The 22,819-nt window shown below is 46.4% G+C and overlaps 1 protein-coding gene across 2 annotated transcripts in view; it reads left to right on the top strand.

The window, feature by feature from the left end:
• LOC119163642 (uncharacterized) overlaps positions 1–22,819 on the top strand; it is a 170,165-nt gene that overhangs the window by 78,684 nt on the left and 68,662 nt on the right. For both annotated transcript variants that reach the window (XM_075873389.1, XM_075873388.1), the window contains exon 2: positions 22,752–22,810. The gene's annotated coding sequence lies outside the window, so the exon portion shown is untranslated. The remainder of the gene's footprint in view (positions 1–22,751; positions 22,811–22,819) is intronic.

Below are 22,819 nucleotides of genomic sequence, written 5' to 3'. Positions count from 1 at the left end.
AGCAAGGTGAGTACAAGTGAGTAAAAGTGGGCCTAAAGGAAATATTGCTGAAGGTAGGAGTGCAGCTTACAGCTTCCAGCATTAGGCGTGCGGTGCTCTACCACGGACGTTTACGTTTACAACACGGTGGTCATACGCCCTTAGGCCTATAGTGTATACACGTGCATGCATATTGTAGATGTGGACATTTACTTATTTACCTGCTTGGAATACAATCAATCAGTACAAAAAGAAGACAAAGAAGGAGGGGATGGGTTTGGTATTCGAGTCGTCCTATATGCGTTTCGCGAAGAGCGCATAGGAACATAAGCTTCGTGAATACACGGCTTCTGGCACACCCATATGCTTCTGGCATTTCGGTCACCCTGTACTTCAGTCAACGACAATCTCGGGACCCGCTTTTCATCAGCCGCGACGGCATCTTTTGAATCTGTAACATCGCGGTATGACGACAGTCACTGAGCGCCTTACTGCTCAATTGAAGCTTGTCTCGCAAAGGAACCTTCTCAAACCTTGGCGATAGCATCGAGACTATACAAACGAGGACACGGAAGAAGCCCGAGCATGCTTAGGAGGTTGCCTTTGACGACGCCGACCAAATTGTTGCATTGCTAATGGAGGCTCTTCGTACGAGCGAAAGTCGATGTCTACTTATGCAACTTTATCGCGTCGACTGACAAAATGGGTCGTCTTTTCCGTTTCTCACGACTTCGTACGGCAGCGCTGTGCTTCATTGCTTTGGGGTGGATGCTCCGTATAACGCTATACCGTATACAGGGCTTGCAAATTTAAAGAATACAGAAGCTTTTGCGATGTGTTATATGTAAATTGTGTACCCTGTACGTTCTATGCTCGACCCGTCTAAGAACTAAAAAGTATCCAGCCCCTTATTTGTGCGTCTACATCTTTTTATATCAGGTCAATAAAAAAATAAAGAAGCATGTACCACCATAACAATATCCCGCAGTCTCCTCTGCACGCGCATAAAATAGTGCTTAACAATGAGGACTAAGGTAAAAAAGAGATGGGGAAGACGTGTTTTGCATGTACTGCGTACGGACGTTTTGTTCTGTGTGCCTGTCGAAACAAAGTATCAATATTCTTGCTCAATGGCACCAGACCACCCAAGTTACGGAAGCTTCATTACAGGATGCTGCTTTGCTACGTGTGGACATGCCGTCACAAAAAAAAAACAGTATAGGGGAAACCATAGACGCGAGCTTTGAAGTCAGCTACCCCGTGGGAACATGAGACGTACGGAGCTAGGGTGGAGTCGTCGGCTTCGAGACGCAAACGTATGGTGTGGAACAGCGACTGCCTTTGCTTTCAAGGCGACTCTGGATGAGATAGGACCAGTTTTGAAGCTCCACTTTTGTTCACTCCCGTGGTTGCGGCAAGCGATCGCTTCGTGGTTTTCCTTCTCTGGGTTATGTCGTGCACTTCGTGACATGCACGTACCTTAGCGCTGTCTGTTACGGAAGAACGCATGACCAGTAGCGTTTTCGAGGACGGGACTAGGATCAGCTTCAATCAAATGGCTGACGCGTGTAAAGTGTTTCTTTCAGATTGTTACTTGAAACCAGGATGCGCTTTGTGTTTTCAGTTGTGAAAAGCGTTGCACCAGTCCATGCGACTTCTTTTGTTGTACGGGTGTACTGACGTAGTGGTTGTCCCCCACGGGGAGGGGTTGCACAAAGTGTCAGGACATACCAGGTGCGTTAGACTTACACGTTGTCGCAGTGAGGGAAGAGCTCGTTTACCTAACGGCTCACCGAACTAGTGGCTGTCTGACTGGCTCATAGATTGATTGACTCGTCTAAAATGTGTCTGAGTGACTGTGGGACTGGCAGGCTGAGTGCCACACCGAATGTTTGACCGACGTACGGACTCGTTCAACGGTGGAATGACATTACAGACTGTCAGTGTGATTGTATTCGTTATTGAGCGAGAGGCCAACACGGGGAGTGACGGTCGGAATCGACAGACTGTATTCCACGATACGTGGCTCCTTCCCAAGAGGTCCTTGCAGGATAATACGGTCCATCGGCTAAAGTCGACCCTGTGAAAGTAGAAGATCTTAGCGGTCTTACGCACGAGTCATGACACGTATGAAGAACGTCCAACACATTCTTACACTCGGGCTGCTCACACATTGTAAGCTCTACACAATCTTCCTTTGTGCCGTCACTTCTTGGCATCCACTTCAATGCTCTGGTCGTCCCTTGCAGATGAGACGACACCTTAGCGCCGCCGGCACTACACGCGCACGCGCGCTACAAGAGCCCGTTTCCTTCGTCGGCAACGCGTGCTTGCTCCCAACTTCCTCGCAGACCTACTTCGCATTAGTTACACCACGGGACCCGTTTTGAAACAATTACGTGGCATAACTGACGCATGCATGCGGCGCTCGCTTCGCCACACGCGTACATCGCGAGCGCAGGGACGAAGAAGGAACGCTCGCCGAGCTGCAGGCTCCGAATACCAACTCGTCGGCCAAAGGTCGGCCGAAATAATGCCTTTGAGTGCGCCTGGGCGCGCCTCGCTGCTCTATCAGAGACCGTACGTGTCCACACTTGCATTCGTAGTATATACATGCGATTTAGTGTACGCGAGCTTGTTGTGCCGCTTCTTCCTCGCTGGCCGGAGTCGTACTTCCTTCCGCCGAGCACTACGAAACACGCGTTGTCCGTATGCGCGCGTCTAGTGTATACGAGGCAGTTCCGTGCAGTCGGACTTGGAGGTGGTCCCGACGCACGCTTTCACAGTTGTCGGAACATCTTTCACGCGTTTCTCGTGCTTTAAAGGATGACGGTGAGCCAATTTGACACTTGAAAAGAGAGATATTAACTGCATTTAAATGTTGCTTTCGAAAAGCAGCACTACGACTTCATGACCCAGTTCGGATGCTCCTAAAGTTGTGTGAGGATAACGTTACCGATGTCACATAACGATGGAAAGACACGATGACGTTGCCCATGAAGCAAGCAAAATACGTTCAATTTCGATCTTCGGGTGATTATTAAAGTGTACTTAACCAGGGAGCAACTAAGCTCGCCAAGCTTAAAAATTTGAGGAATGCTATTGATGTAAAATTATGCGACTGGTTCGGGCGGTTCTGAAGTGTTTGGAGCTTCGCTTTCGCAAAGCTCTGAATAACACAGAGCGCCAGTCGAACGGTTGAACTTGTATGCAACTATATAACTGCTACAAACCGTCTTTCCCAAGACGAGAATCTTGTAGAAGGAAATGCAAGTAAAAAGTATGCGATGTGACGTCGTTAATTCGAAGCTTTCGCACTGTGACTTCAGGAACGGCATTGCGGAAGCATCAGAAGGGGAGCATCCGCCCTGTACTGCACGGAACCTTTACGTGACGGAGAAATGCGGTGTTCTTCGCCCAGCGGCAGTTTCACACGCTCCTATTATCCATAGGCGAGTTTGGGGGGTACACACGATGTGGACGCTACGCTTTCGCGAGTGCGCCTGCGAGCCCTATAGCGCTTCTCTGTGAACGGCTAGCTATACCTGCTCGTCCTTATAGGAAGGCGTGATGCTGCTTCCTACAAGTCGCGGGCGTTCCCGCTGCCCTCCGGGGCACGTGAGCTATAGCATCGCGCTTACTATAGAGAACGGCGGCGTCCTGTAATGCGTTCCGGATCTTCAGAATCGGTTGTTCAGATCGTTGATCTAGAGGGTGCGATGTTAGTGAGGACCAGCAAGAGGGGAGCGGGGGATAGCGGCTCTCTAGGAGTTACCAGAAGTCTACCGAGTGATACGCCTCGCATGGTGCTGTACTCCAATATGTACAATAAAAAAGAACAGCGTCCAAGCTTTTGGTACAAGTGTTTAACCAGCGATGCCGGAACTTGCGGCACCAGTGCTTATTCCGAGCTGGGATATATCGAAGCGTCTTCCATTCTAGCTTCTCAGTTCTCTATATTCACGTTTAAGAGGTGGATACTTTAAACTAGACGTTTGATTGCGTTGAGGACATTGATCACCTACGTGACTTTAAGGGTAGTGATTCAGGCAGCGGCTGGTGTCATTCCTAGCTGCATATAAAAACGAAATCAGAAGAAGAAGTATAGCAAGCATCAAGATCCTCCGAAGCTGCAGCGTATGTTATAAGCATTGTTTCTTCCTTATTCTTGAAGCCCACTCAGTGACCGTCACATTTATCCAACTCCTAGAAATATAATGCCTCGTTGTGAAATGGTGTCACATGAATGGGGCTGGACAAATACGCCAGATTCACGAAACATACCGCGACAGTCGCCAAAACTACAGTATTTGAACTAGTTCAACGCCTTTCAGGAAGTGCGATCCATGTTCTTGGCGGCGCTCTCAGCAGCTGGTCCACAAGCTTTGCCGTCAACTGCAGGTGGCAATTGGCGCGTCGACTCAACGACACGTCTTCTACCACTGTTCCAAAAGTGTCACGCCAAACTCTCCACTGGAAGCTTTTAAGCGTGTGTCTATCCGCGTGCCCGTTTCATATGCGCGCCGGAGACGACACAGTTGCTCTTTTACGGACATACTTTTGCGAATTTCCGCGTCCGAAAAACACAGGACTCCCGCGGCTTCTACTGCTTCCACTGGCAGCGATCATGACAGCGCCGTCAAGACTCGAGTGAGACGTCTTACTCGCGAGTCCATCGCCAAGACACCCGCCATATCGCTTTTGCGAAGGAGGGCCGGCCTAACGATGGCGCTTTCCTTCGCACGAACGGTGAAACGACTCGAAACGACTCGGTGGCGTGATACGGCGTGTACTCTCTTCGAAAAAACCGTGGCTACAGATGCTGACCGAGTTTCGCACTTCTCCATCGCTGAGGGTACTTTTTTTTTCCGAGTGATACTTGCTTCACAGTCGCCGTTGGTAAAGTAGGTGTGACCGCAAAAAGAGACAGAACACCCGGCACTATCGAGCTATCAGAGCCTGTGGTCCTCGGAGGTGTGTTCGTCATATGCTTATTTGTATCAGGTGTTTTTCTACAGTGGACGCTTCTTCGATCTTCGGCAATCAGTTGTTTCTGACATGGCGGTCTGATCTTTTATTGAGTTTTTTTTTAATTTGAAGTTGCCACATTTCTTTTTTTGCCTGCATGTTGCCACATGATATGCATCAATTGCCACAATATGAATGCATCTCCGTCACTGTTGCTTGCATCAACTAAAATGTTGCGCTGCTGGGCACGTGGATAAAGGTCCAGTTCCGGGCATGAAGGAAGAAATCAGTAAGGAAGAAGCATTGCGCAATGGAACATACAGACAGACAGCCAGACAGACGAATAGATAGATAGATAGATAGATAGATAGATAGATAGATAGATAGATAGATAGATAGATAGATAGATAGATAGATAGATAGACAGATAGATAGAGAAACGGATGATAGATAGATAAACGAAGATAAACGGATGGATGGCAGGCAGGCAGGCAGGCAGGCAAACAGACAGACAGACAGACAGACAGACAGACAGACAGACAGACAGACAGACAGACGGATAGACAGACGGATAGACAGACGGATAGACAGACGGATAGACAGACGGATAGACAGACGGATAGACAGATAGATGGATAGACAGATAGATGGATAGACAGATAGATAGATAGATAGATAGATAGATAGATAGATAGATAGATAGATAGATAGATAGATAGATAGATAGATAGATAGATAGATAGATAGATAGATAGATTTCTACGTCAGGTACGCACTCACCAAGCTTCGCTCGTCCTTCTTTTCCCGCTCAGGGGTAACGGATGCCCAGTTTCTTTTTTCGAAAATTTGGGGTGGTGTTTTGTGCTACCACTCATCGACAAGAGTCACAATCACTCTAATACATTGATTGGCGCTCTTCCATCCCCTGCAGCTGTATCTCCAGCCATCCCACGTTGGGCGGAATACTAGCACACATTCAATTCATGAGCTCTTCGTAGTCTCGTTGCCTCACTGCCCTTCTGATCATTATTTATTTTCTCTTTCGCGGTGTCTCGCCCTGGTTCGCGTGCTGTCCTGCGCCTTCCGAACAAAACGGCGTTGCAGTGATCGCCGAAGCCGTACCCTGCACCGCCGCTGAAGCAATCACGCTATCGCGGATACACGAAAGCCGGAACAAGAGCTACGTGTATACTATACACGTGTGGGCATGCGAGCCGTGGACCGACGGCGAACTTTCTTCGAACCTTGTGGTCGTATGCTTCTTTCTTTACTTTCACGCTTCCTTTTCGCTTCACCGTCACATATTCATCTCTCTCGTTATTTTATTTATTTTTTGTTTTTGATGCCGAAAAGTTGTAGGTGTACACGCACTTTTCCCCGACTTTCGGAGTGATCGAACCGTCTTGCCGGGTTGTTTCCAGCAAGCCGACGAACAAACTTTCTTTATTTGCTTAACTTCCGACGAACACTTGGCGTAAGACGTAATGTATCTTGCGTGTTGCTGCAGGGCCTGTGTCGAGATATGAAATGAACCAGCGGTTTGTGAAATACGTTACCATGTATTCAATGGTAGTAGCTGGTCGGGACACTCTAGTCGGTACCGGCTTGCAGAATGGTACGAGTACTGGTGAATACAGTTTAATCTTCTTGCGGGGAAAGGGAAGGTTGGGTTCTAGGAAAAGAAGTTGTGGTTCAATTTACGGGAGTAGTTGATAGGTCCACTTCTTGGATGTACGAATTAGAAAATCAAGAGAAAAGTGCCAGGACACGCAAAATCTTCCTCTTAATCCGCCTTTGGGTACGAGCACATCCTTATCGCAAGTCTGTACATGTCCATGTCAGATGGCGCGCATCTGACGCCATCAGTGGAACGGTACAGTATATACGCGCATCACTCGATCGTAAGTGCGACCGATCGCACGTCGAGATTACAGCCGGTGTAGCAGCTGTTCCGACGGGAAACATCATAGCCCTATCGGTGCACATTCTTCCACGAAGAGAGATCCGCTATTGAGTAAGCATCTGAAAAAACCAGGAGTTCGCCTGTTCGCCTTTCAGAAAAGCCTGGTTGCCTGTCGGGCTTGCACAATGCTATGGCGAAGCAGCGTGAGCTGCGGCGCATCGAGTAGGTGCCGTGTGTGTCATCGGAAGATTACTCGTTCCATCGACATGCTCACGCCGTGGCCTCCTTTTCGTCGACAACGGTCGAACGCTTCGACATCGACGGACGGTGAGGACCGACGGCACGTCGCTTGTAGCTTTCATGGCAAAAAGAAAGTATAGGAAAAGAAAGTATGGCTTCAAAGCATTCAAGAGCAAGGCAGGACGTCGCAAGAACTTAAATCTTTAGTCTTTCGTGTCTCACGCCACCTGGTTTTTTTAACACGGAACCACGTGCCAACTAGCCCAGATGTGTCAACCTTGCTGCCTGTAACCTCGTTGTCGTCGTCGTGGGCTGTTGCGTGACCCGAACGCGAATCGCCTCCCTGGCTGACCCCTCCCTTTCTGCTCGCGTAGAGGTCGTTACTTGTCGTGCAACGCATGCCCGAACGGAATGTTTGTGTGGAACAGCAAGTTGAAGTAGAGCTGCAGGGACAGTCGACAAAGCGGCAGGGCCGGGAGGTCCAAGACTCAAAATGAAAGATAAGCGATGGGGCTGATATGAAAGCGCATACGGTTACCGTGATGCCACGACGTTCAGTGTCTTTATATCGGTGAACATTGTACAACATTGCACAACAGCAGAATATTGAATGATTGGCTGTTTGGGTGGTTAATTGATCCGTGGACGACTGAAAGACTGTGCTGTGGTAACTGGGCGTTTGGCTCGGATGTTTGAAGCCGACTGGCTCGGCGACCAGCTAAGACTATCTGATAGGCTGCGCCACTGACTGGCTTTATGAAGTGATTGTGCTAACTGACACGACTGAGTGACTGTCTTGACCTAATGAGTTTAACTTACGGAGACAGTTCTGCTTAGATTAGATAAGACTGAGTGCACAAGAAAACGTGACTGATTGACTGACTTGACTTAGTGGTTGTCTCGACTGACATGCTAACCTGACCAGCCTGATTTTTTTTAAACCTCCTTGGCCTGAATGGGTGAGTCTTGACTGCCTTGAGTAACTTGACGGACTTGACCGTGACTTCTGTGACTTACGGACCTGGGTAAAGTTAAATGAAACTGACTGGGTAACTAAATCTGAGTCATTTACTTGCTGACTTTCTGTGTGAGAAGCTGACTTATTCAGGTGTACAAGACTAAGTAATAAATTTCGCGGTCGAAAGACATAACACGGGGTCACGGGACCATGTGTCTAGTGGCGAAATTTCTGTTTATGCCATCCACCAGAGTCACTTTCGGGTTGCTATTATTTTTCGCTGACCTGTGAATCGGCGCCAGATCGCACAGTTCTGCCAAATACGAAGCTGCCCGAAAGGTTTCTCTTTACCAGTGGCCACATTAACATATCATCACCATCATGAACTTCTTATTGTCATCGCTGTCAACGACGTGATGCTAACGTGGTTGCTTGGGCGAGTTGAATGGTGTTGCTACAGCCGTCGTCGTCATGATCATAGATTGACGTACGTGGCATAGTACGAAGGCCTCTCCCAATGAACTCCAGTTGAAGCTTGTCTCTAGATTCTTAGGTATGGTTGGAGTGATAGCCATAGCTAAGAAGTGGAGAAAAGAAAAAAAAATGTAGTTTTTGGCTAAATCTATATGCGTGCGCTGATCAAGAATGTACTATTTATAAGTTTATACATATTAGTTAGCAATGTTTAGAAGTGTTAGACATCTGAAGCTGTACGCGAAAGTACCCAGCCTACGAGCTGTCTACAGTTTCTGTTTTCTCAGCCCACGGACACTCTGCCACACTCAGTGGGTCAGAGCTGGCATTCTCGTACACAGTGCGTGTCGCGTTTTCCGATAGCGACGACGTGAAACTCGACGAATCCGGGTTGCACTGGCTCGCCGCTTCGCTTTTTCTGCGCGACGATCGTCTGGCAGATTAAAGAGCCTTGAATTGCGAAAGCCCTGGTGTCCTCGCTTGCCGATATTGCACCCGCCTGACATGTATGCGGATACTGCGAGAACGCCTGTACGCATGCGAGCGTGTGTGTGTGAGAGAGAATGTGGTGTATTGAAAATCTGTAAGCGCCTCTGTGCTGGCTCTGAGGCCGCCTCTGATCGGCTCTCTATTCCCACACAATTGGAGGTCGAGTGATAGATTGAACTGACAGAACATCGGCGACATAACATCGGTGGTTTCGCGATGCGCGAGATCCGTTTGGTTGCTTGACAGCGAGTCTTTGTCAGTTTCGCGCCATAATTAATCGGGAGCCTGACGCATCAAGGATGGATTATCGTGCTTGCAGAACCACTGGCCTTCTTATGGATGTCGTTGACTGTAGTAGGGCCAGTGCACTGTCAAGTACAAGTTTCAATTCGAAAACATTAAAAAGGGGAAAAAATGTTTTTGAGGCCAACTGTTTTTCTGTTTTTCTGAGGCCAACTGTGTGAGGCTAATCTTGGCTAACACGGCGATTACTGGTGACTGTCATGATTGCTGAAAGGAATTATAGATAGTTAAAACTAAGCCTAGCTTGTTTTTCTCGACTTTGCCACGTACGTATGGCTTATTTTGGAGATATATTGCGTGATTTAGGCTAGCATAAGCTAATGTTGTATAGCGTTGGCTATAGCTGCTTGAAGGTGATCAGAGATATAGCTAAGTGGAGGCTAATGTTAACTTTTTGGGATAAATATTACATTAATAGTGGCTGCCTTCTGCTGGGTAATGTAAAAGTACCCATTGCTGATTTTGGGCAATTATTGCGTGATTTAGGCTAGCGTAGGTTACTGTTGGTTAGTGTTGGCTCTGTAGTTGCTTGAAGGTGATCATAGGTAACTAAAGGTTGAACTAACTGGCGGCTATTGTTAGCTCTTTTGGGATAACTATTCGGTAATAGCGGCTTTTGTTGCCTTATGCCGGGTAGTTTAATGCTAGTACTGGCTATCAATGCAATTTAATGTAAGTAGAGGTGACAATGACTATGTAAATTTACGGCTAACGTCGACGGGGTCGAATCACTGTCAGAAATTCTGGTTACTGCGAATAGTGTCGTGCTAGCGTTGGCTCTATAGAGGTAAGCAAATGTGATAAGAGATGAGTAAATGTAGTGCAAACTGATGGCTGCTGTCGAATGTGTTTGAATTACTATTGAGTGGTATCGGCAAGTGTCTGATTGTGTAAGGCCCGTGTTGGCATCAAGGTAATTGATTTTAACCAGAGGTACTGACGTGTAACGCAAGATGGCGGTGAATGGGTCCGGACCGTGTTGAATCAGTATCAGGCTGTGTCGACAACTGTCAGATTTGTGTAAGTGCATACTAGTGGCTGGTAATGTAATTAAAGGTAATCGGAGGGTAACTACGGGCAATGCTAGCTAACACACTGCTCTCGCAAATACCACTAAATCGTCACTAAATTTTTTAAGAACGTTCTATGAACTGAAGTAAAACGTTGGCGAGTTGTTGTATATTCATGTCGACGTTGTATGCCGTTGGTTTCGGAGGCCACGGTCGTGACGGAAGGCGCAAGCCGTCGTTTCCGAGTATCGAGACCGCGATCTCTGGGCGCTCCTCCCGGAGGCCATGGCTTGTGCGCGTGAGCTGTTTCGGAGAGGCGTATTGTACCCTGCAGCTCGTTCGCGCTCCTTCGCCTCGATTTTCAATGGACGCCATACGCGTTCCGTGCTGACAGGCCCTCGATGTTGTGATCCCGCTGCTCGCGAGGCATTGTTGCGAGGCTGATCTGAATCGCTGACGGCCGCCTTTATTATTTTATTGTTTTTTTTACTTCTCGTGTTTTTTCCGGTCGAAACGCATGCAAGCTCCGTCTCCTGTGACGCAAACAAAGCTCTGGCGAACCAGTATGTGTTCCGATTTGCGTCTGCTCTGAGTAGCTTCGAGAACGCCTAAGGCATAGACGAAAAAATAAGGGGGTCTTTTAAGCACAATGTGTCGCGCCATTAGCCTGATAAATCACTGTCTGCGTTCCCATGGATTACTGGGAATTATTTACTCATGGCAGTGACAATGGCATTCAGCGCTTGTACCGCTGTACTTTTCTAATCGTCCTTTGTTTCGTGATATGAATTCATTATGGATTATGCCGGTAATGGTTTAGGTTAGCAGCCTCACGCGTTTTTTTTTGTTTATGCATATCTGATTTTGTCGATCACAGTTAGATTTTTAGTATTTTTTTTGCGTATTCCGTGTTTACATTGCGTGCGTTCGTTCTTATCTTTAGTATATCTTTCACTATCTTATTCATATCTTCTCTTGATAACGCTATTCAGGCCGTAAGCTGACAAAGCCGAACCTCCTTGTACACATGGTAACAGCCCTAGACACATACATTCTTTGTTCGACGGTTATTTGCATTTCGCACTGGAACGCGCTGTCGATGCGGCCTGCAGAGACTGCAGTTTCATGGGTGTTTCTGTGCGCCATCCTTCAATACGTTGTACAATACAAAAATCAATGGCGACTGTAGAGACCTGCACAGATGACACAGCGTAGAAAAAATTATGTTGCAGTACTTACACTACAAGTTAGTGCAGTAGATGATCCCGATCACGTCCATTGCAGACGCCGAACATCCATTCAATAAGATGAAGTATGGGCTAATAAGCAACCTTACAGAACATATTCAAGGCCCAAGTTTCATTCACATGTGGCACTGTATGAACCTATAGCTGTCCATATATCACTTTGTAAGACCCTTTTATGGCAGTATGCACATTCATATATATATGTGTGTATGACCATATGTGATTCCATATATGGTTATATTGGAACATTAATAAACATTTATGATTGTTTTGTATGAGCTAACTCTTACGATCAAGAAACCGGCTTTGAGGTTATATATTGCAGAACCACTACATGGCAGTATACTCAATAATATGTGTCAGTATATGATGCTATACGAACCCTTACATGATCACATATGACCGTATAGAGTAGAACATTAAAAGGCTGTTAAATGGCACTTTCGTGAGAAAGTTATTACGAATGATAAACCTGCTTAGAAAGCACTCTATTTATGAAAATTGTCTCGTGGAGAACGGTAATCGCGTACAGTGAATGCGGGCTGTATCACTGTCATTCTTCGTTTCTTTCCCTCTTACTTTTCTAGTCTCCTCCCCACACCCACCACAGGCTAAAAGAACCCCCGAAAACGAGTACTCGAACATGCGAATAAGTCGCGATGGATTCTCTTGTCCTGGTCCTACCTTACGTTGTTTCGCGTTCTACATTACAATGTAATACGTACGAGGTAACATTGTATCCTATAGCGAGAAGAAATGACGTAACCACTTCTTGCGTAGGGGTGGAAATATGCAGCGCCTACGTGTCGATGCGATGCCCGGCAAGTAGTCACGCCGCCTCATTGAACGAAGGTGTAGACATGGGTATAGATAATCCAGGGACACGTTCAGCCTTTATGACTTGTAGGGATTATTGTTGCGATTTCGATTCGGCTCGCGCCATGTGTCGCCGCAGTTACGTATCTGCACGCAGAGAATGTTGATAACCGTGGCGACGCGTTCCACATCGCAACAACTCAAAGAATTTTGTTCCAACTGCCACAATCCACGCGTACGACCCGATTATTATTTTTTTTGCATGTGTCCTGTAGAGTCTGCGGCAACTCATGCAGTTTAGAGAGATTCTGGCCACGATTTTCTTTTGTGGCTTCGTTTATCTTCCTTTCTTGTCTGGATCGCGCCAAGCATTCGTTCATTTATTCAAGAGTCTGCAGCAGGAGCATTTGTTGCTGAAAAGGAAGGCGGCGCACCGAAGAAAGGCAAATGGTACACACAAACACAAGCAGTGACTACCCAATGAATGCATTTGCAGCGACACACTTGTAAAAGTGTGTATATACAAAGGTGAAAAAAAAACAAGCACTCGTCAGAGCAATGTCAGAAATCGGTAAGTCAATTGATAAAATCGAGGGAAGTATGACATCAAATCAGTAAGAAATTAACATAGACTTAAAAGCGCGCATTCCTTTTCACACAAAACGGGGAAAAAAAACGCGAATACGTATTCATGTGCAGGGCTATCTCGCTCGCATCACCATTCCTCTTCAACGGACATTATTCTCACGTCCCGGGACAATGTGTTTGGACTACGACTACTCCAAGAGTAATCCTCAAACTGTAGGTTATATCTGGGCTGTCCAGAGAGCCAGGGCTATCGCCGAAGACATCGTACGATGCTCAGTGGACGACAGTTCCTGGAGGCCTAGCCTGGGCCAGCAATTCCTCGTTGGATCCTAATAAAGTTTATTAGCTACCTAATAATGCCTGAAACAGCGCAGGGCAGCACTTTATTAAGGCGATAGCCTTCGCTGCCTCCTCAAAGGCGAAAATTGAGCGTGAGCCTCCACCTTCGACCCGCGGGGTAGTCGTCGACACGAGTGGTGCAAAAAAAAAAAAAAAAAGAAAGGATCGTCACATGACGGCAACATCCAACGTCATCGTGACCTCACTCATCGCCCATGTCTCTGACGTCGCATGATGACGTCATGACATGGCATTGTAGTTTGGGGAAGACCGGGCTGATCATTGAGGCCCCGCTAGACCGGGTGAACTCCTGAAAGCTTTCGGAGAAGGCCAGGGGGGGGGGGGGAGGTGAGAATTGATACATAAATTAAGAAGACAATTTAATTCATGCTTTATTCAAGACGATTTACAAACACCTCAGGAGACGCAGCAAAATGCACGAGAGGTGCCCGACTAGACTACGTCATTCAGACAACAGCTGCAGCAGTGTGATCTCCGTCGTTCACAAATTACACAACTGCGAAAACACATGTATGGAACAATAAAAAGAGCAATAAGGAAAGCTACTGTATCCTCTTTGATAGAAAATAACAGGGAAAGAAAAAGTAACAGACAGAGAGGCACAGATGTGACAGTATCTATTTAAAAAGGGTTATACGAAATACATTATACCGCGCTTAACAACACATCAGTAGCTACCTTAGCCCCACAAAAACCTAACACTAAAAAAAATGTTATTGTTTTTACTTGATTTTTAAATTGTTTCGGAGATATTCTACTTTGCAGTAAGTTTATTATACCTGGGTATTCGCTTAAGGTGTCTGGCATTAATGTTGCCAATCTTTGTAAGTCGTATAGCTTGTTCGTGATGAATAGTTTCCACCTTCCAGCCGTCTTACGTGAACGCATAAGAGACTCGGTAATTTTTGAAGGACTTCATTATGTGGGACTTCATTTACGTGTAACAGTTGGCGCGATTCAACACACCAGATCATAGACAATGGGCAGAACTAGAAATGTGTGCGTGTTGATGCTTTATTGCTGTGTTAACTTCTGCAAGCAAACCGTAGAATAACATAGTTCGAGTGATATGAGTGTTTTTTTTTTTAGCCGCCCCAAGTTCGTATTGGGTAACATTGTTTTTTTTTCTCTTTCTGTTTTCGTTATAGAACTTACAGAAATCAAGTTGTCGAGGGAATGTAATCCTGAACTGATTCACAGCAAGACAGTTACAACCAACGCTGCTATCTAGTAACGTTAATTATAACAGAACGGGACAGATCATCACACGTATGAGATTATCATGCATATATCGTATCTGGTGGAAGGCAGGGAAGTTTGTTCAGCCATCGGAACTCCGAAACGCTGTAACATATCACTATTGGAACGGGGATAAGGAGGCATTAATGTGGTGGTGACGATGATGAAGATGATGACGATACGGCGAAAATATTCACAGTGGTTGGGAAACGTACATCATCACTGGTCGTGCTCGTCGCGAAGCCTTTTAATTTTTTCTTGTATCCTAGGCGGGACGACTGCGCGTGGGACCGCGACAATAATGAAGTCGAGGACGTGTACCATCCTTGACACGGGATTTGCCCTTATCCACGGAATTCCGTTGGTGTTTGCATGTGTCTCGTTATCTTCTCATACCGTGTTTTGTTTATCGCGCCTCTTCGGTCCGAACAGTTTTACTGCGCCATCCGTGGTCGTAGTTATTTATTTTTTTCTTCGACGTTTCGTCTCTCGTTCCTTTGAAGCAAGTTGTGAGCTTCGCGTTGTGTCCTCTTGTCGAACTTTGCCGTCACGTCGATATTAAACATGCACGCTTATTTATTTTTAAAGATGTGGGTTAAAAGTAAAAAATACAGTTTCAAGTGCTGTGTGAATGAGAGCATGAAACCTACTGAAAGAGAGGGAGAGAGAGAGGAGGGAAGCAAAATTGACGGTTTTTCTGCGAAGATGCCGGAAATGAAAGTGGTATGTCGAGTTTCCTTTGTGGTTGTGAAATTCTGGATCTCCGTGCCGCTCGCTGGGCTTGAGATGGCAAACAAGATACGGAAATTTCAGAAAATAAACACGCCTAATAACGTTATTTCAGGAAGGTTGGAAAAAAAATGTGCAGATTTCCCTAAAAAACAAAAAAAAGAAGACATTGGCGCGAGTTTACTACGGCTTGCTCTCGCAATGCTATCACTTTACCGGCCACCTCTGCGAAGCAATGGTTAAAGTGCTCGGCGTCAAATCAGAAGGTCGTGGGTTCGAAACTGGATACGGCTGTCGTAATTTGATGTAGGCGATTGCTATAGAAGACCATGTGCTTACATTTATCTGTGCATTAAAGAAGCATAGGTAGCCGAAATTTCTGGAGCCCCTCCACTAAACGGCATGCCTGATAATCATATCGGGGTATTGACCCATGAAGACATCAGATAATTGAAAAATTGGTAACAATCATTTTCCCGTCTTTCGTATTAGTGTGCCGTCTTTTAGCAGTTAGGTTTAGAGGAGCTGTTCTGATAATAATTCGCTATGAAACGTCGTATACTAATGTTAGAATCGTTACAAGTGTTCAACGTGTTGTAGGAGAAAGGGCGATCGTAAACGTGGTTGAGATCTTGTCCGCCAAGTGGCGCAATGATCACAGCTTCTCGCGAGAAAACAGTCTGCTCTTTCAAAAAAAAAAAAAACTAAATCAATTAATGTTCAATAATCATGCTGATAGTTGTAAATACGCCATCAAATAAACTCGCGGCCCTATATCTTATGTATTCAATATATGTATTGATTGATATGTGCGGTTTAACGTCTCAAAACCACCACATGATTACGAGAGACGCCGTAGTGAATGGCTGCGGAAATTTCGACCTCCAGGGGTTCTATAACGTGCACTCAAATCTGAGCACACGGGCCTACAGCATTTTTGCCTTCATCGAAAATTCAGCCACCGCAGCTGGGATTCGATCCCGCGACCTGCGGGTGTGTCCAATACATGTATGTATTGCTCTGAATAATCGGAAACCGTAACAGTGGAAAAAAATTGCATTAGCACCGTGGAAACTGTGTTCCGCGCGCTTTTGTCTTTGGGTGAACGAAAATTTGCGGCAATATGTAAACTCTATGCTGCAGGAGGATATTGGGCTAGATATACACTCGAACGACCGAAAAACGCATACTGTCCACTCTGTTGACCTACATCGATACAAGATAGCCGCATCCGCGTTAATTTGTAAACTGGGACTTTGCGCTCTAACGAGTTTTTTTTTTTTTCCCCGCTCGTGCCGTTCAAGCAACCCGGTTTCTTTTTTTTTTCCTGCACCAGTTCTTCCGTGTACTTTACGTTCCCTACAAGCCGTTAGCGTTAATTCTAAAACCACATTGGTGCCGCCACCATCTGATATGTAACCACCACTCTCCAACCCAGCGTGCACGGCGCGACGTTGAACAGTAAGGCTGCTCTCGATTTCGCTACCTCTTCCTCCTTTTTTCTCCTTCTTCTCGATCAGCATGGCGTAGTTTACGTGACCTGCTAGTAGCGCGTGACATAAGCAACGCAGAAGCGGGCATCGCACGCGCGCTGTCTTCCGTCTTGTAACATCGCGAAACACCCCTTGTTGCTCGTTGGAAGGGTAGACCGAGGAAAGGGGGAAAAGAGCGAGATCGTTTGTGCGCATGCGTAGTACACGCACGAAGAGAGAGAGTGTTAATGCATGCGTGTACGCTTGGTAAGTGGCTATCTGTCCGGCAGCCACTGTGCTCCCGGAAGTTAGCGGGCAGTGCACACAAACGTGCACGCACGTGCGCTTCGGTATACGCGTTTTGCTGTGTTTGGTGCCACGCAGGTTCGAGACGTGTAGCGGGGGGCGCACTGCGTTCTACGGCAGCTCTGTGGGTTGTTGATGTTTGCTTGCTTGCTTGATCCTTTCTCTTGTGGCTCTCACCCACTAAAGGCGGATCGGCCAAGAAGCCGGTGGTTAATGCAAGTCAATACCTTTAGGTTATGCAGGCCAGGGGAATGGGGTTGCTTTGTTTTGACTTGGTGGGATTAATTTGGCACAATGCGAAAAAAAAAAAAAAGAGAAGCGTAGTACCCGCTACACGCTTGCAAAGACTTTTGTGCAATCTCTTTGAAGCTGTGGCTGACGACCATGAAGAATTATTCCAGTTGTTCTGATTTGATGTACCACTACTGGTGGTTCATAGTTAATTCCTACTTTTTTTGACGGACTAGTGCACTGTTTCTGCAATGATGTTTCCACAACCACTTGCAGCTGTGGAACCAGAAATAGAAAAGGTGCAAATTCGAGTGTTCCGGTTAACAGTGGACCATGCTGTATCTACATTCCGCAGTGCTGTTCTCCCCGATGCAGCAATCAACCTACCAGGCTCTCACGTGCTGCGCTGTACTCCGGATTCAAAGGGGACTCATTGTGTGCATCTATCCATTTGTGGTGTACATCTAGCCAATGGTACTTCGATATCGCGAACGCGTAGCCGATGGCGTAGGCCGTGAAATGAGGTGGAAAGTTGAGAAAATTAGTGGGACGCTTACAGTAATTATTCCTAGTGTTTCACGTCATAAAACCACGATGTGATAATGAAAGCCAAATAGTGGAAGGCTCTGAAAATTTTGTCCACCTGGGGTTTCTTAGTGAGCAGCTAAATCTAAGCACACGTGCCTGCTAGTATTTCGATCGCCTCCATCGAAGTGGAGGTGCACTAATCTAGCCTCCAACTGTTAGATTAGTGCGGTGGGTTCATGATCGACATTCCTTCGTTTTTTCAAGATTATTCGGTGTTCCCTATTCTCAGCTTCATTCAACCCTCGTTCCTTTCTAGTGCATCGGTGTCAAACTTAGTAAAATATCTCCGCGATGAAGTGTGCAGAGCGCCCCTTCTGCTGCTTATATGATCGTTCACCGCTTACCCTATAAACTTGGTTGTCACGTACTATACGCTATACACCTCCGATTTAACAGGGCGTCACTACATTCATCTGTCCATCCGTGGCACACAATCAGCTCGCGGCACCTCCGTTTCCCGAATGCGTAGCCAACGAAACTGGGTGGAAGACGGGGTTAAATGTATGGGGGTCGTGTTATGAAACTCTGGCGGTTGCGTGGTGGAAAAGAACTGGGCCCGAAGGTGAACGAACCAAATAAAAATGGAAGGAGGAAGCGAGGAGATGAAAGGACAAAAAAAATGAAGTGAATTCGTGCGGCGTCTGACGCTGTTGGGGTATACGGAGCGTCGGCGAGGTCGATGCCGGAGATGCTCCCAGCTGATTTTGTCGCCGTATCCGGGGCGCACGCCGGCTGACAGTCGGCGGTGAAGTCGGCCTTCGCTCTCGATCTAGTTTCTTCTCCTCCCTCACAGCGCGGCCTGTGTGCTGTACCGAGAGAAATCACGTGCTGACCTGACACGTCGCGCTACTAAGCTTCACGCTCCTATAACTTTGCTTTTCGTCGTGTGTTGGCAACGATTTAGGGTATGTGGTACTTTACTATGGGAGAGCTCAGCCGTCCCGTCACATTTTCAAAGGTGACTTCTTAGACTTCAATTAGAATCGGGCGCGGCAAAAACAGAGAGTATATACACTACAGCGGCACCCAAAGGTGCACCGGGGACATGGGTGTTTGTATGCGCCGTTCTTTAGTAAGGAACGCTCTCTCGACCGTGTGCTTAGTTGGCGATCAGCCATCTCTGATACGACATAGTAGTCTTTTATTGGGGAAAATTGTCGTTTCATGTTGCCCCGTTTCATTGTAGCTTGGATATGAACGCGTGACCGACGCTTGCGAGGATTAAAGGCCCGATTCCCGGTATGGAGGGAGGAGACGTTTAGGAGAGATCATTGCGCAATGGGATAGAAAGAAAGAAAAAAGAAAAGAAAGAGAGAAAGAACAAAGAAGAAGAGAAAGAAAGAAATAAAGAAAGAGGGGAAGAAAGATAGAAAGAAAGGAGGAAAGACAGAAAGAAGGAGAGGGGAAAGAAGGAAGGAAAGTAAGAAAGCGGGAAAGGAAGAGAGAAAGCAAGGAAGAAAGAAGGAAAGAGAGAAACAAAGACAGAAAAAAGGAAGAATGGAAGGAAGGAAGGAAGGAAGGAAGATATAAAGAAAAAAGAAAAGAGAGAGAAAGGAATAAAGAAAGAAAAAAATAAAAACGAGGGAAAGGAAAAAGAAGGGAGAAAGAAAGAAAAAAAGAAAGAAAGAAAGAAAGAAAGAAAGAAAGAAAGAAAGAAAGAAAGAAAGAAAGAAAATAAGAAGCACGTCCCGCATGCAGATGCAAAGCCTCACTTGCCTCCATATTCCCGACATGACAACGGCTGTTGAATTTGTAGTTAATTCTTCTACAAATTCCTGCTTCCCTGAACCACCGCCCGTAGCCGATCGCAAAAGAGTTAAATACTGACAGAGGGCTTTCACATCTAGGGTCTGCTAGTTTATAGGGCGTGGGTGAAGGATAAAATGTGTTAGCCAACGTCCCTTGGGAACAAAGGACGCTTTGTTGTATCCTTGCGCCTCCAACTTTTCTTTCTCCACTTATTCATGTACCCCCCTGAGTAATTACTGAAGATGACATCGTAATGGGTAGGTAGTTTGACAACATAGTACTCTCTTTTTTGCTTATTGAGCAGTTCTACGAAAAAAAAAGGAACAGAGAGAAAGAAAAAATAATTAGAGCTAACTCAGAGATTTAAGGAAGTGGTGCTCTTATTTACCTGTAATTACGTCCACTTACCCCAATAACTAAAACTGGCCGTCATTACTTAGAGATAGCCGAAGTTAGACAGCAAGCAGCAGTCCCGGCAGTATTGTAGGAAATGCGCTTGGCATCACACGGCAGGTTTCAGGCTAGCCAATATACGCACGGACATCCACAGCCCTTCGTACAAACTGTACACTATTTACTTCGCCTCCAGCCTTTGACGGGAAAGTTGCCGATGCCTTGCAGGAGTTTATGAAAGGTTCAAAGGGATTTAGCTAACAAAATGAACCATTACGCCTGTTTTTCAGCATTTCCAAACTGCCCTTTTTTATGAAAATTGTCCGCTTCATTAAATTGTAGCGTATTACTCAATTCTTAACATTTTCTTCTTTTTTACTTCTTCGATGTCAAAAGTACAAAATTGAGCATTTTTTAAAATTATGTTTTAAAAAACTACCCGATTCCCAAGAGATGGCGTGTGCCGTAGTTTCGATGATCTACTGTACTTTATAATACTCACGCATCAATATTAAACAGTTATCCTAACACGTGTGAGTGGCTTCTCGAGTGTCAAAATACCTGTGCGAGTTGAAAGGGTATTCCACAGATGGATAGAAATGGTGATGAAGCAGAACATAAATAGCAGGGAAAAAAATTGTAGGCAGTTGAGCAATATTCCGGTTATTGCGAAGAAGAAAGGGCTTAATTACTATATATAAGACGATGAAAAGGAGTTGGAAAACGCCAATAGAGCCAGGTGCGTGGAAAGTGGTGGCAGTAGTCATTGTACGGGTTTGTTTGTATGTGTGTGTATCTGCGTGTCAGTGGGTAGCTTGCTATGCCGTCACGCGTGGCCGCTCATCGCAAGGTCACTAACGCGCTCAGTCAAGCGTGGGTGCGCTTCGGCTATATACGAGGAGCTCCAGCGGGCACCTGAAGAAGAACAAAAAAAGATTGCAAGAACTTGCGATTGTAGCGGTGAAGCGAATTTCGGGCTCTTTGTACTTGATTTTGTATACTCAAAGCCACTGTGTAGAACCATACTTAAACTGCAACAAATGGGCGATTTCCAAACAGAACAGTCGCCACGGCCGCGTTCACATATATGCAGGGTTGGCATGAATGTAGATTACGTCGTTTGCCGGATGACGCAGGAGCTTCGGCGAAATTACGCGAGCATTGTCCCTCGGCTGTAGGATTATGTGGGACCTTTCAACAGATGAAATGATACATTCATCCGTTTCAGCGTGTGGACTCGTCCAAATATGACCGTTGTGGCACGGTATACGAAACAGCGCACTAAGTTCATATGTGTCTCAGGTCTCTCATTTTCTCATAATTTTATGCTGAGTACGATCCTTAGCGCACTTCTTGTGGACCCTCTTGCATTCCGAGACTTGTAGTGTTAGGCCCTCCATAAACATTTATTCCGGTCATATAATTCAGATTGGACTGTTTTGACGAATGTTTCACAGACATTATTGACGTTCGTCAATAATGTCTGTGAATCTCCTAGTCTTCGACGGCCCGTGGAGAGTCTGCCCAAATTATGGGAGAGCGTCGTATGTCTGTTCTCTGTGGTTTTCAAAGTGCCAGCCTCGTCCTGAAGCATTTACTGTTTGCAAGCTGTTTGTAACTTCGTCTCATTAGTGTCTCAAAAAAAAAAAAAAACGGGACGCTTGTGACATCTTCTCAGAGCACGCGATCACTTCCAGCGCATGCAATTAACAAAAGTTTTACCTCTGACATTTGAATTTCTGTTACCCGGAAAGAACAGTCGCTGAGTCGTGGGCTCGGTGTTTAATGTTTCCTGGTGACTGTATCTCCTCTTGGATGATTGATTGTTTGGGACGATTGTGTAAGAACAGTCGATAGCTGAAGTGTTTTAGATGCGGAGCATCTAATACTCGAGGCTTGTAATGCGGCGCCGTCCGCAAGCTTCCTCCTCCTTCTTCCACCATCTGCGCACCCTTCCTCCTCTACACACCGCGTGCGCTTCTCCTCTTCACGAACATTCACTAGCTGTATAATGTAGCGCGCATGCGCCGTCACGCTACGAGAACATCGGCAGCTGACGCGCGCGCATGCGCCGTCGCGCTTCGAGAACATCGGCAGCTGACGCGCGCGCATGCGCCGTTGCGCTTCTCCCCCTTCTCGAACATTCGACAGCTGACAGTGCATGCGCCGTCGCGCTGTATATATACTCAAGGTCGGCGCTCGCTCGCTCAGTTGCCGCTCGTCGGTTGGTTTGTACGGCGCGTCGACGTCCAAGGTCGCGGTGAAATGAATTCCAACGAATCCACAAACACAATGATCGACGTCCCTTCGACCAGCGCCGCCCTTTCGCATACGTGTGTACGTGTTCACTCATTTAACACCCCCTCCTACAACCACGTTAACCAATTTAGCCATCGACCCAAGTAAGTCGCAATTTAACACCCCATTTCACAACCACGTTAACCAATTTAGCCATCGACCCAAGTAAGTCGCACTTTAACACCCCGTTAACCAATTATATGCTCCGCATCCTCCTCAGTGTTCCCCCGAGGGAAGCTGCGGGCAATTTTTTTTTATGTATACGGCTCATGCCATATCTGCTGAAAGTTTGAGCCTAGTATAGCTACTTCGAGCTATACCACTGTGGTCTTTATACCAACAAATTAGGCTTGGTCAAGAAGTCGGTGGTTTGATCGGCGTTTACTGATGTGAATGTCGACGTCTTTGCAGGTTTGCGATGGAGTCACTAGGACGATACCGTCGGCTCTACGGACCCGTCTCCTGAGCAGGTGAGTCTT

The sequence above is a fragment of the Rhipicephalus microplus genome, chromosome 9 (assembly GCF_043290135.1).
Source record: "Rhipicephalus microplus isolate Deutch F79 chromosome 9, USDA_Rmic, whole genome shotgun sequence".
Classification (NCBI taxonomy): domain Eukaryota; kingdom Metazoa; phylum Arthropoda; class Arachnida; order Ixodida; family Ixodidae; genus Rhipicephalus; species Rhipicephalus microplus.
This window is presented reverse-complemented; position numbering and strand designations above follow the sequence as displayed.